Below are 12,912 nucleotides of genomic sequence, written 5' to 3' on the forward strand. Positions count from 1 at the left end.
GGCTGTTCTTCATCCATTCGGCAACGTCTTTCATCCCTTCGTGTAGGCTAGTTCTGGCGGTGTCGGGGTCTCTGGTGAGGGAGAGGATCAGCTGTGTGTCGTCGGCGTAGGAGATGATGTTAAGGTTGTGCTGGCGTGCGATGGCTGCAAGAGGTCTCATGTAGACGTTGAAGAGGGTGGGGCTGAGTGATGATCCTTGCGGTACGCCGCAGATGACTTCAGTGGCCTCGGATCGAAACGGGGGGAGGCGGACTCTCTGTGTTCTTCCGGCGAGGAACGAGATGATCCACTCCAGTGCCTTCTCGTGGATACCGATGTTGCTTAGGCGTTGAACTAGGGTGCGGTGGCAGACAGTGTTGAACGCTGCAGAGAGGTCCAGGAGGATGAGTGCCGCTGTTTCCCCGTTGTCAAGCAGGGCTCGGATGTCGTCGGTGGCTGCGATGAGGGCGGTCTCGGTGCTGTGGTTGGCTCTGAACCCGGACTGCGAGGGGTCGAGGGATACGTTCGTCTCGAGGAAGGCGGCGAGCTGTCTGTTGACGGTCTTCTCGATGACTTTGGCAGGAAAAGGGAGGAGCGATATGGGGCGGAAGTTCTTGAGGTCGGTGGGGTCCGCTGTTGGTTTCTTCAGTAGGGCACTGAGCTCGGCATGCTTCCAGCTCTCCGGGAAGGTGGCAGTGTTGAAGGAGGTGTTGATGATGTCCCGGAGTTGGGGTGTGATGGTGGAGTAGGCCTTGTTGAAGACGTGGTGGGGGCAGGGGTCAGTTGGAGATCCGGAGTGGATGGTACTCATCGTGCGGGCTGTGTCTTCGGTGGTCACCGTGGTCCAGGTGCGGAGGGTGGCGGTGGGGGGCGTTGGTTTGACGGTAGGGTGCGTGGATGGTGCGTCGAAGCTGTTGTGGATGTCGGCGATCTTGCGGTGGAAGAACGAGGCGAGCGAGTCGCAGGGGTCTTGTGAAGGAGTGATGTCGTTGTTGCCGGCGCTGGGGTTGGAGAACTCCTTGACGATGTCGTGGGTGTTATTGTCCGATCGTTCCTTTAGTGATTTCTTCTTGGTGGTGCGGATAAGCTGGTGGTGCTTGCGGGTGGCGTGTTTGAGGGCGGTCATGTTGTCTGTGGTCTGGTCGTGGAGCCAGGCTTTCTCGAGGGTGTGGCAGTTCTTCTTGGAGTCCTTGAGTTCGTTGGTGAACCATGAGGCCTTCTTGCTTCTGGGTTTGCTGGGAGGGTTCTTCAGTGGCGCGAGGTCGTCGGCGCAGGTGGTCAGCCACTGTGTGAAGTTGCGGGCTGCTTCGTTGGGGTCCGTTGTGCTGGCGGGTGGGTTCTGGCTGAGGGAGGTGGTGAGTTGCTCAGCGGTGATCTTGCTCCAGCTCCTGTGAGGAACCTGTTGCGGGTGGTGGTGGGTTATGGTTCTTCTGAAGTTGAAGTTGAAGTGGACGCAGCTGTGGTCAGTCCAGTGAAGTCCGGTGGAGTGGCTGAAGGTGATGTGCTTGCTGGAAGAGAAGACGGGATCAAGCGTGTGGCCGGAGTAGTGGGTGGGGGTGTTGACCAGTTGCTTGAGTCCGAGGTTGGCGAGGTTGTCCAGCAGGGCGGCGGTGTTGCGGTCCTTGCTGTTCTCCAGGTGGAAGTTGAGGTCCCCTAGGAGGATGTAGTCAGCGGAGGGGAGGACGTGCGGGCTGATGAAGTCCGTGATGTTGTCGCTGAATTGAGTTTGTGGTCCCGGGGGTCTGTAGACGAGGGTGCCTCTGAGCGTTGTTTTTGGGTCGGCGTGTATCTGGAAGTGGAGGTGCTCAGTGGCGGAGAAGGTTTCGTTGGAGTCGGTTGTGATGCGGATGGTGTTCTTGTGTATGATGGCGATGCCTCCTCCGGTCTGGTTGATGCGGTCTCTCCGGGTGATCTTGTATCCGTCTGGGATGGCGATGGCGATGTCAGGTGAAGAGGAGGCGTTCTTCCAAGTTTCCGTGAGGAAGGCGACGTCTGGTGAAGTTGTGTCGAGCAGGTTCCAGAGTTCGATGGCGTGTCTGTGGATGGAGCGGATGTTGAGCAGGATGCACTTGAGGTGGGTCTTGCTGGTGCTTGGCTTGGCGGGTGCGGTGCTGGTTCGGAGGCAGGTGAAGTTGCAGGCCTTGCAGGTGAAGGGTCCGTGGATGCGTTTCGGGGTGGCCCGGCAGCAGGCGGGGTTCCGGCCGGCATTAAGTGCGTGGAGGGCGGCGGCATTGTAGGTCTGTTGGGTGGTCTCGTATCGGCGGGGGGCAGGGGTCCTGGCACTGGGCGCGGTCCAGGCGCGGACGGGCGCAGACGGGCTTGCCTTTGGCGCACCTTCGGCGCACAATCGGCGCGCCCGCTGCGCGTCAACGCTGCGCGTGCGTGGGGGCGACATAAGTGAGGAGCCGGGAGGGAGGAGCAGCTGGGTGGCGGGAGCGGGGCAGCGAATGGGCAGGGGGGGGCGGGGCCGCAGGGAGTCAGCGGCGGGAAAAGGAGGTCGGAGGGCGGCTCAGCGGCGGCTGGGTCGTCCTGGGAACGAGAAAACGAGGCAAAAAGGGGATAAAAAAATCGATGGGCAAAAACACACAAGGCAGGCAAAAGCGCACACGGCAGGCAAAACACACAAGGCAGGCAAAATCGATGCAGAAGCAGTGGTGTGTGGGGGCGACCTCGCCTGTTTACATCTAATTGATCTACTACCTGTACCACCGGTAACTTAGAGGGGTGACCTCCCCCTTCATACCCCCCCTCCCCCCCAATTCAGTTGGCTGCACAACTTTCATTACGGTGGATTTTTTTAAAGAAAGCTGGTATTTTACCACCACCTTTAAGTATACCTAAATAGGGAGCTCTATTTCTCAGTAGGTTTGCTTTAGTTTTTTGGCACATTCTGGTGGTCAGTGTATGTCTTGATCTCAATTTTTTAGCTGTCCTTTTTTTCTTTTTTTGGGCCTCCAGTTGATAAGTCTGGTTGCTTGGGCTCCAAAAGTTGAAGTCGGAGTTGAGCCTGCAGAGCAAGCCACTCAAGGGGATCATAAGCCACATCTTCCTTGAGTAGGCAACACTGGTGGAAAAAACACATGCACTAACCAAGACTACACCAACTGTAGGGAGATAAAATTGGAAGAGCACGTTCAGCCATATGCTTGGAATTGGGTGGTGCAGAGGCTCCCTAGATATGACCTCCAAACACTCTCCCAGCTTACGAGGCCTCCAAAGAATCTCTCAGCAAGTAGGAAATAAGATTAATTTGAATGAGCAAGGCTATTATGGATTTTGCTCCATTTGGGGAAACTGAGGAGGCACTTTACATGGGTCTAAATGCTGAACAGGTTTACGTAAAAGAACTGAGGTCTCATTAATATGTGTGAAAAATTACAAAATAAACTAGTCCTTGTCTTACAGGCCATTTAGGCAACCACATCCGTTGTACCTTCCTTTGAAAGAGCAATGACTGGTAACAATATTCTTCAATACTGCACACCAGCCTCAAATGGAGGAACTCAACGTGAAAGGGCAAGGAGATGAGCAACCTCCTGTTAGAAATTGCTCACATTTATCCTTATAAGCTTTCCCAGAACATGAGCGATGCAGCTATCAGTAGCGAATGCTATCTGACAAAATTGGTGAGGCAGTGTGGGGGACAATGACAAAAACACAAAAAGAATTTACCTGCTGTTTGTTTCCTCACTGCCTCGGTTCTCCTCAGCTGATATTGCACAGACTCCCGGACTTCCTTACACAAAACCAGATGCTGCTCTCATTCTGGAAATACTATTACCCAGCATGAGAGAAGCACCAAGATTGGTCTCAGAGAGCTGGTTTTGTGCTCCCACTGGGACTGGGAGCCTGTGCCTGCTGTTCTCTACCCACCAATGCAGCTCAGATTGGAGAGATCTCAGTGGGCATGTCAGTTTGGCCATCCTTAGAAAGCCGGCCAAACCGAAATCTGCACTTGCAGCAGTGCCCACCACTCTTTCTCCATGTTTGCTTCAGTGCTGTAGTCATAATGGCCCCAACCATACTTGGCTCGTGAAAATAAAATATATATAATACCATATTTTTTATATCATTTCATTTTTCATGTGTGCATCTGTTGGCAGGGGCGAGACTCCTCCACCATAACGGTGGAGGCACCAATTGCAGGGATTAGCTATTAACCACAACTAAACAGGCATTTTTTTGATGTGTACCTAAATCCAGTCTGAATATGCATACAGCACACATGGATATGAAATGCTAAAGGAGTATTACATGGCTTGCCTGCATTGCACATGAATTCAAGGTTCTCCTTCCCAGCCACCATTTTGAAAACAAGTTCCTTACAGGTTGGTAGAGCTGCAGACCTGATGACTCTGATCTCTATCTCTGTAGCTGGTGGCTTCACTCTAAGTGATATTGACTCCTCACTTCCTGGCGTCAGTGCACACCATGAGGAGCTCTGCTCATTTTACAAAGGCACCTAGGGCCCGATGTAGGTAAAACGCATTTACCGATTTTAAAATACCGATCCGTACCGAATCGGTATTTCAAAATCGGAAAATGATATGTAGGAAATAATCATCGGAAAAATACCGAATCGGTAGCATTCGGTATCGAGAGTCGATACGTACCGAATCGCCAACTACCGAATCGGTATAGGCCGGGTCGGACAAGTCCGAATCGGAAAAAAAAAAATGCGGAACCAACCGAATCGGTAAACGCCGAATCGGAATTATAAATACGCCCCATGGGCCGAAAGGCCAATAGGAAGGCATTATACATTCCGAATCGGTATTTACCGAACACATTCGGAAAATACCGAATCGGAAAATACCGATTCGGAGAATGCCGTTTTGCCGAGCAGGTTGAGTGACACTGAAGACATCAGCCAATGAGCTGTAAGCACCCTCCCCCACAGGGTGTGGCAACCCAGGCAGGTGCAACTCATCAGAACTTTCTGGAAAGCTGCCTGAGCTGAGCAAACACAGAGAGAGCAGCATTGTGAGCAGGATCCCTGTGAGACATGGACACCAGCACAGAGAGCCAGAAGGCAGCGCGTAAGCGCAATCCAAAATTCAGCACCATGGAGCTGCAAACTTTGGTGGAGGAGGTGGTGAGGGTGCACACCCAGCTATATGGCAGGCAGTCCCTCACTGTTCCGGAGAGCACCAAGAGGAGGCTGTGGATCGACATCGGGGAGAAAGTGAATGCAGTTGGTGTCACCCACAGGAGCCTAGACGACCTCAAGAAGAGGTTTTATGACATCCGTGGCGTGACCAAGCGCAAACTGGCCGACCTGCACAAGCAGGCTGGACTCACTGGAGGAGGAACAAACCGTGCGCCACCCCTCACTCAGCTGGAGGAACTAGTGGCGACCACCATCGAGAGGGCCAGTGTCGTGGGAATTGGGGACCTGGATAGCTCATCCCGAGCTACAGCTACAGGTAAGAAGCATGCGCAACTTGACACACCATACCAGACACCTCCCCTACAGACCCAATCCACAGCCAAACCCCAGGCCAGTACTGCTAGCAACAGACATGAGCAATGCATCTTGCTAAATGTACTCTGCAAAAGTTACCAAAAATGCCACAGCAGAAGCATGAGATAAATAACTGTAATACAGCATCAACGTGTTTGTAATGAGATGTGCAATGCTTTAATAGTTGTGACTGGAACACATTAGCACCCACTTGACAAATGCTTCTTTGTACCTAGGGGCACCATCAGGCGGGGGAGCAGCATCAGCTCCAGCACCAGCTCCAGCACCAACAGCCAGTGCGGCGGTGGCAAGCACCAGTGCAGCAGCACAGGAGGAGGAGGACAACAGCTGTGCCCTGGCAAATGAGGAGGACACTGGACATTCCCTCACAACTCCACACTCCCCCCGACTGTCTCAGTCTCAGTCGCCCTCATTGGTATTCTCCCCGGAGAACACACCACCACAGAGCCACCCTGCACCTGCCACTTCCCCGGCCCGGAGGAGAATAGTAGCTCCATTAGTCATCATGGAGGGGGCAGCGGGTCAGGCTCCTGCACAAGACCCCGTGACACCAGCGTCACCAGAGCACACACAGCAGGGCAGCAGAATTCCATGTAGGCCACGTGCTACCAGCAGCCCAATACCAGCACCGGGAGGCAGCGTCTTCGCAGGGCTGGAGACCAGCATGGTCACGATACAGAGGATGCAGGCGAAATCCATCCTGGCCTTCCATCGCCAGTTGCGCCTGCACAACCTGCAGATGGGTGAGATGACACAGGGCTTCAAGACCTTCGTTGACAGCAACAAGGAAATAGCGACATCAATTGGCCGAATGACCACTGCCATCACCCAGCTCTGCAACAGGTTGGATGACCATGAGCTGAGTCGTCGCAGGGATGCACGAGTCACGAACAGGTCACTCAACCGCCTTGCGGCTGCGACTGCCCAGCTATGCCAACGTGGGGCAAACATGGAGGCCAGCCTCACACAGAACATGTCCGAGGTCACTAGGGGCATGGGCCGTATAACAACCGCCATGGAGACACTACTCATCTCCAACACCGTAGTGAATCCCGTCCTGGGCGAGGCTGGGGACAGCAGCAGCCGCAGCAGCCCGGCCAGCGCTGCGTCAGAGCCGCGCCGGAGCAGCAGGCGCTCAGCTGAGGCTGCAGGGCATTCAGAAGGGGGTGAGGCTCATCCCAGTGGGCCTGCTAAGCGCAGCAAAAAATAGGACTGCCACTGCGGGTGAGGCAACCCGGACATTGGACATTCCTACCCCTTGTTGTTTAACTTTTCTTTTGTTGCACATCAGTGCAGTAACGTTGATGCAACATTATTAAATTTAATTTTCTGAAAACATACATTGACCTGTTTGTGCATCTGTACTCACTCAGAAATAGTTGTCTGTGATCTCCTGACGCCTGTATCTGCCGTCAGATGGTGCAGAGACTCCAGCAGGTAGTGGTAGTGGCACAGCATTGTCATCGTCAGGGTCCTCGTAGTCGGATAACTCTACCTCAGTGCCTTTCCTGACTGCAAGGTTGTGCAACATTGCACAGACAGCCATAATCTTGCAGCAGGTGATGGGGGTATATTGCCTTGCACCTCCGCTCTTGTGCAGACATCTGAACCTGCTCTTCCAAAGGTCCTTTCCACTACGTTCCTCGTGCTTTTGTGGGCACGGTTGTACCTCCTTTGGCTGGGTGTTGAGGGGTTGAGGTAAGGTGTGAGAATGAACGAGCGTAGGGCATATGCACTGTCGCCTAGAAGGAGAAGGGGTAACATTACTCACATGCATACATGTATTTCACACTGCAATTTTGGTTATGGGGGTCTGACACTGTGTCTTACCTAGGAGGTATCCTTCGCCAAATTCCCCTGCCATCAGCCGTGCATAAATTCCGCTACTCTGGAAGATATAGGAGTCATGGGTACTCCCCGGAAACTTTGCAACCAGGTCAGTGATCACACACTTGGCATTGCATATCACTTGCACATTTATGGTGTGCCGTGACTTCCGATTGCGGTATACGTATTCGGTGTCAGCAGGGGGGCAAATCGGTATGTGTGTGCCATCTATGCAGCCAATGATGTGGGGGAATCTTGCCATCTGATAGAATTCAGCTTTTGTCTGTGCCAGTTCTGCATGGGTGGAAGGGAAGGAAATGTAGTGGTCCATCCTCTGGATCATGGCATCAAGGAACTTGTGGAAGAACCTTGACAGGCTGCTCTGGGTCACCCCTCCTGCCACAGCAACTACACTTTGATAGCTGCCAGACGCCAGCAGGTGTAGGCAGCATAGCACCTGCACCTGCACAGGGATTGCATGTGCCCTTGGGGTGGGGTGCTGCAACAGGGGTTGGAGGTCCCTGATGAGGTCTCTGATGGTGTCTTCCTCCAGCCTGTACCTCTGTAGGATCTCTGGATCTGTCAGCATGCATAGGGTCACCCTCTGCCTGTACACCTGCTCCTCTCTCTGCCATTCCCTCTCTCCTTCCTGCTGTAGCCGTAGCCGTCTTGCTATGACATAGAAAGCTGTCATGTTGCAAGTAGAACTGCATTTTGGGTCCTTTTTTATAGGTTGCACCTGGTTACCACCTGATTCCAATCCATGGTAATTTCCGACTCTGAAATACCGAATTTGGAGCAAAATCGGTATTTCAGTGCTTACCTACATCTCAATCTTAGGGTTTTCGCATGGAATCGGATTTTCACCGATTCGGAATATATACCAATTCGGCGATTTTACCGATTCGGAAAGTCACTGAGTCGGTCGGATTCCGATTCGGAAAAAAGTAGGAATCGGAAAATTCTCCGATTAGGTAATCTACCGAATCGGAGATTTTTTCCGATTCCTACTTTTTTCCGATTCGGAATCCGACCGACTCGGTGACTTTCCGATTCGGTAAAATCGCCGATTTCGCAGGATTTCGGCCTCCTACATCCCATTGTCTCTATTCCGATCGGTAACGGCCGAAAATACCGATTTTCGGCCGTTACCGACCGACCTACATCGGGCCCCTAGTGTGGCTGAAACACTGTTAGCTTTGAAGTTTCCTAACTAAGGATGGAATCTTTTTTTTATATAAGCAAACTTTTTTTGTATTCAATTCTTTATTACACATAATGACACGTAGAACCCCTAGCGTTAGTGGAAAATTAGCACTAGTGGTACACTATTGCTCAATATTGAAAGGTGTACTATTAACTGAAAGTGTTGGTACAAAGGATGGTAAAAATACCTCTAAATAAATTAACAATTACAACTCAAGTTATGTGGTATTCATAAGAATGCAAAACACACGTGCATCCTGCACTTGCAATCGAGATGTAATTTTTATCACCAAACAAAAAGGATATAACAGATTGACAAATGAGTGTATAGGTGCTACTTCTTTGGCGCTGTCACGAATTAAATGTGTTCCTTTTTCCATCCTTCAAGTTACGGTTTAGCTGTACCTCCTCCAGTGAAACCGGAATCTACATGGTCATCTATTATTTAAGTAAGCCTTCACGATTTGAGTGACTATTAGTTCAGAATGCAGTGTCATCTTCCATGAAGCCAGCAAGTGTAACCACTAAGGGCCGAATAACTGGGTTGGCAGCCAGGTGAAGGGAAAAGTGCAGAAATGGAAGATATATGGACATCATCTTTCCATTGTCTTTGTGTTTCTAGAGGAGTATTCCATAATGAAAATGTATGTGTGTTCCGCTTTATCCTGGCTTGTTGTCTTATACACAAACCTTTGTGAGGTGTCACTGCAGTGCCAATCTAAATTCAACAACACTCAAACCAACATGGCTGTACACTTTAGACCATCTAGAGTAAATGGTCTGCCGACGTCCACCCAGCCCACGAGAGGACACTTTTTGTAAGGGCACTGTAGTGATTGAGTCAGGTACAAGTGATCAGTTTCAGGTAGCTTTATTCAAGATGGTACAATAGACCCAATCAAGACTTCACAGAAAATCCACCGCAGGCAATTCAACCCTTCACGCTTCCAGCTTTCACTCCAAACATTCTGTAAGATGATATCATAGCAAGATTCCACAGAGAGGGCAAGAATAACATTGGAGTCAAGATACAACAGACACGAAGACTGTTTGCGTCCAACACTGGCCTAGATTGTAAACTAATATTGCCAGACCAAACCAAGAATGGATGTCCTGTATGCACCTGCAGGTACAGTTTCCAGACGCTGAGTTTTTCCTGTAGAAATCAATGGAAAGCATTCAAAGTTCATGGCGAAATAACACACAGATAAAACACCAGAGTCTAACCGGTTACCGATTCCTATATTACCAATCATACATTCCTAATTGTGCCCAACTCCCTTCAAATCCGACCTCTAAGCAAACCCGTTGCATCTCTGTTTGCACACCTGTTGTTTGAAATCCTTTAAGTGTGTGGCGGGTCACCCACTACTGTGGCGAGGTGGCCATAGTATTTGGCACGTAATGACATCTTCTGTCTCCATCTTTGTTTCTGCAAGCCTTATCCTTGCATCCTTCCTATGTGATTGGAAGAAAAATGGCTGCACAGGAATTTGTGTGCTTGTTTTAACTAACAAAGAGAGAAAGGATTGCTGGTAAACCAATTGAAACCATTTCCTGTCTCCTAAACGCCTTAATGTGAATGTTAGAAATGAGTAGAAAGTTTTTCAAAAACAACATTCGTCACAAAACCGGCTTATATGTGAAGATGTCTGGAGATAGGCCATAAATTACTGTGGCAAACATTTACTAACATAAAGTTCTGTCTTCCAGTCCCCACCAGAGGCGCCGGTGACCACTTAGTGCATTAAATCAGGGTCCTCAAAATTCTCAGAAATATAGCATAGTTTAATGTGTGAAGGGGAGCTCCCTCGGTGCCAAGTCATGAATGGAAACGCTATCAGGTTACTGCTCCCGAATTAACTCAAAGACTCTTTCCTATCATTAGAGTTCGCCTTGGCACATTAGGCGTGTTTACTTACTTCCAATAATGGCGCAGGCAGCTCAGGCTCAGGGAATAGCGCTTTCTCGGAAAGTGCGCCCGCTCAAGGAGTTGCGTTTGTGACGTGAGAGCGCACGTGATTCATTGTGTTGAATTGATAAATTGATTTGCCAGACCTTGGAGAAAAGTTTGGCAACAGGTACATTACTGCATCAAAACTCCATTGTGATGCCTCGGATGATTCTGGCCTTCTGGTCATCAGGTTCTGTTCTTCCTGCATCTCCACATCATATTTTACTCTCCTGTATTATGTTTGCTCTCTTCCCTCTAAACTATCAGTTCTGTGGCCGAAGTATGCTGCTCTCCGAAGTTCTTCAACCGCTTCCTGCAACATTATCTTGGATTCTTCCATTCTGTGTCTTTCCTCCTATGAAGGTTTCTCCCGTTCTGCATCATTGCTCCAGTTGGCCATGACTTGACTGACGCATATTTTACTCGTCCATGGCAGGACACTAGGACCGTGAGCCACCACTCACATCTGTCCGACATCTGGCACGCAGGCCTCTGGGAGACATTTCACCTAAGACAAGGCCTTTCAAGAGGGAGGGAGGGTGGACGAGCTTGGACGAGATTACCCAGTCTCAGATAAGCTTTGCAAAAGAATTTATGAAGAATTGTGGCGGGTAAAAAAAATCTATCTGAAAGATCAGATGTTACCTAAGGCCAAAGCATCAAAGCATGACTCACAGTCCTTAATTCAAAGAGGGGGATTGCTTTCGGGCAGTTCCCTTGCTTTCTTCTTAGTAATAAAGGAGTCTTGTAGTAGCATGCTCACTGAGGGTTTCGTGTTAAGTCATGTAATATCAGCTGTTTTCAAGATGTGCTAAGTCACACTGATATCGGTTTACATATTTAGAAACATAATTTTTTTTTTATAAAAACGTTTGCACAAATATAATGGTCCTGTACAATATTTGTCCTAACACAAACCAGATTGGTGCTAAATTCAAACTTTTGCAGTATTTATTAGACATTCTCTGGAGATATAAAAGTTGGGCTTTCTATGAAATAGCTTTTATTGAATACGTGTATTCTTCATCCTCTCACAGGTTTAGAAATGTAACGCACCACATATTGCAAGCACTGCTTTTAAGGGTTTTACTGCAACCAATCACCATGTTAGTCCAAAAATGGTACATACCATTTCATTTCATTTCATAAGGCTTTATTCGGAACAAAGAGCAATGTCCATAAAAGCACATAAAAAGAATAAAAACATTTGAAACAATTTCCAATGTTAAAAACAAGATATACAGGCAAGGGGTAACATAAATAATTAAAAAACTCATACTTTTCCTTTCATTGATTGCTTTGAGGATGAAGGTAGCCGTGAAAAAACAAACATCGGGATGATGCAAGTTAAAAAGCAATTTCATGGAGTCGTTTACAGTCCTGACTCCAAACTTCACAAAAATAGGTTTTAAATATACAATTCGGAGATACCTATACATTTGACACAACAGAAGAAAGTGCATAGTGCTTTGTGCTGAAATATTGTCACATGGACAGGGACCAACTGGGTGCTTGTTCTGGAAGGGGAAAGCCACCAGATTGTGGGCAATCCCAATCCTTAATCGTGTTAGGACAAACCGGTGTGATGCTCTAGTCACTTAGGTTAGATAGGGTTGATAGCCCACAAATTCATTTAAGCCATTATAGGACACACAGATGGTTAAGTTGCCACTAATACCAAGCCGCCTCTCAGAAAGAAGATTCAAGAAGGACTTCTTCATTTCGGATTTGGATAAATCAGAGGCCCCGTAATTGTCTGATTTAATGTGTGTAATACTTTATTCGAAAAAAATATTTCATAAAAGTACAAGTATTCAACATACAAAATAGATCAAACAAGTTACAAGTATTACAAATCCATAAAAGATTAAAAAGAACATGATAAAAAGTTTCTTTACTTAAAGGAAATAATCAAGCATCGGTTAACAATTTTGACCTAATGAACCAAGCATTGGCTACCCCACAAACAATATACATGGAAGAAGCGTTGGTTAAGATGATACGCATTGCTGATCTGTGGTCCCTAACTCCAAGCTCCCTACAAACAGGTTTCAGCCATTTTGCTCTCGTCTGTTTATATGCAGCACATGCAAACAAAAAATGGCCCAGAGATTCTTTCGGGCAAGCACAACCTGGACATTTTTGGTCAGTTTCTCTCCATCCCTTCCACCCTTCCTTAAATGAATTAAGGGGTAGGATGCCATATCTTAGTTTCAGAAACAAAGTTCTGTCACGGGGGGACTGGATAAAGTCCAAAAATGGCTCTAACTTTCTGAGGGGCTTGTGGTCGAGGAAGATATTTGTCAAGGGGCCCCAATTTGGGTTCTTTAATTCCTTTGCCACAACCCAATCCCAATAAAGTTTTTTAACAGTTTGTTTTGGCGTTGGAGTTTGGGAGATCCAACAATCCTCGAGACCTATACATACCACCAACTTCTTTAAATTGTTGAGCCATTTTATT

This window comes from Lissotriton helveticus, chromosome 5_1 (genome assembly GCF_964261635.1).
Source record: "Lissotriton helveticus chromosome 5_1, aLisHel1.1, whole genome shotgun sequence".
In the NCBI taxonomy this organism is placed as follows: Eukaryota; Metazoa; Chordata; class Amphibia; order Caudata; family Salamandridae; genus Lissotriton; species Lissotriton helveticus.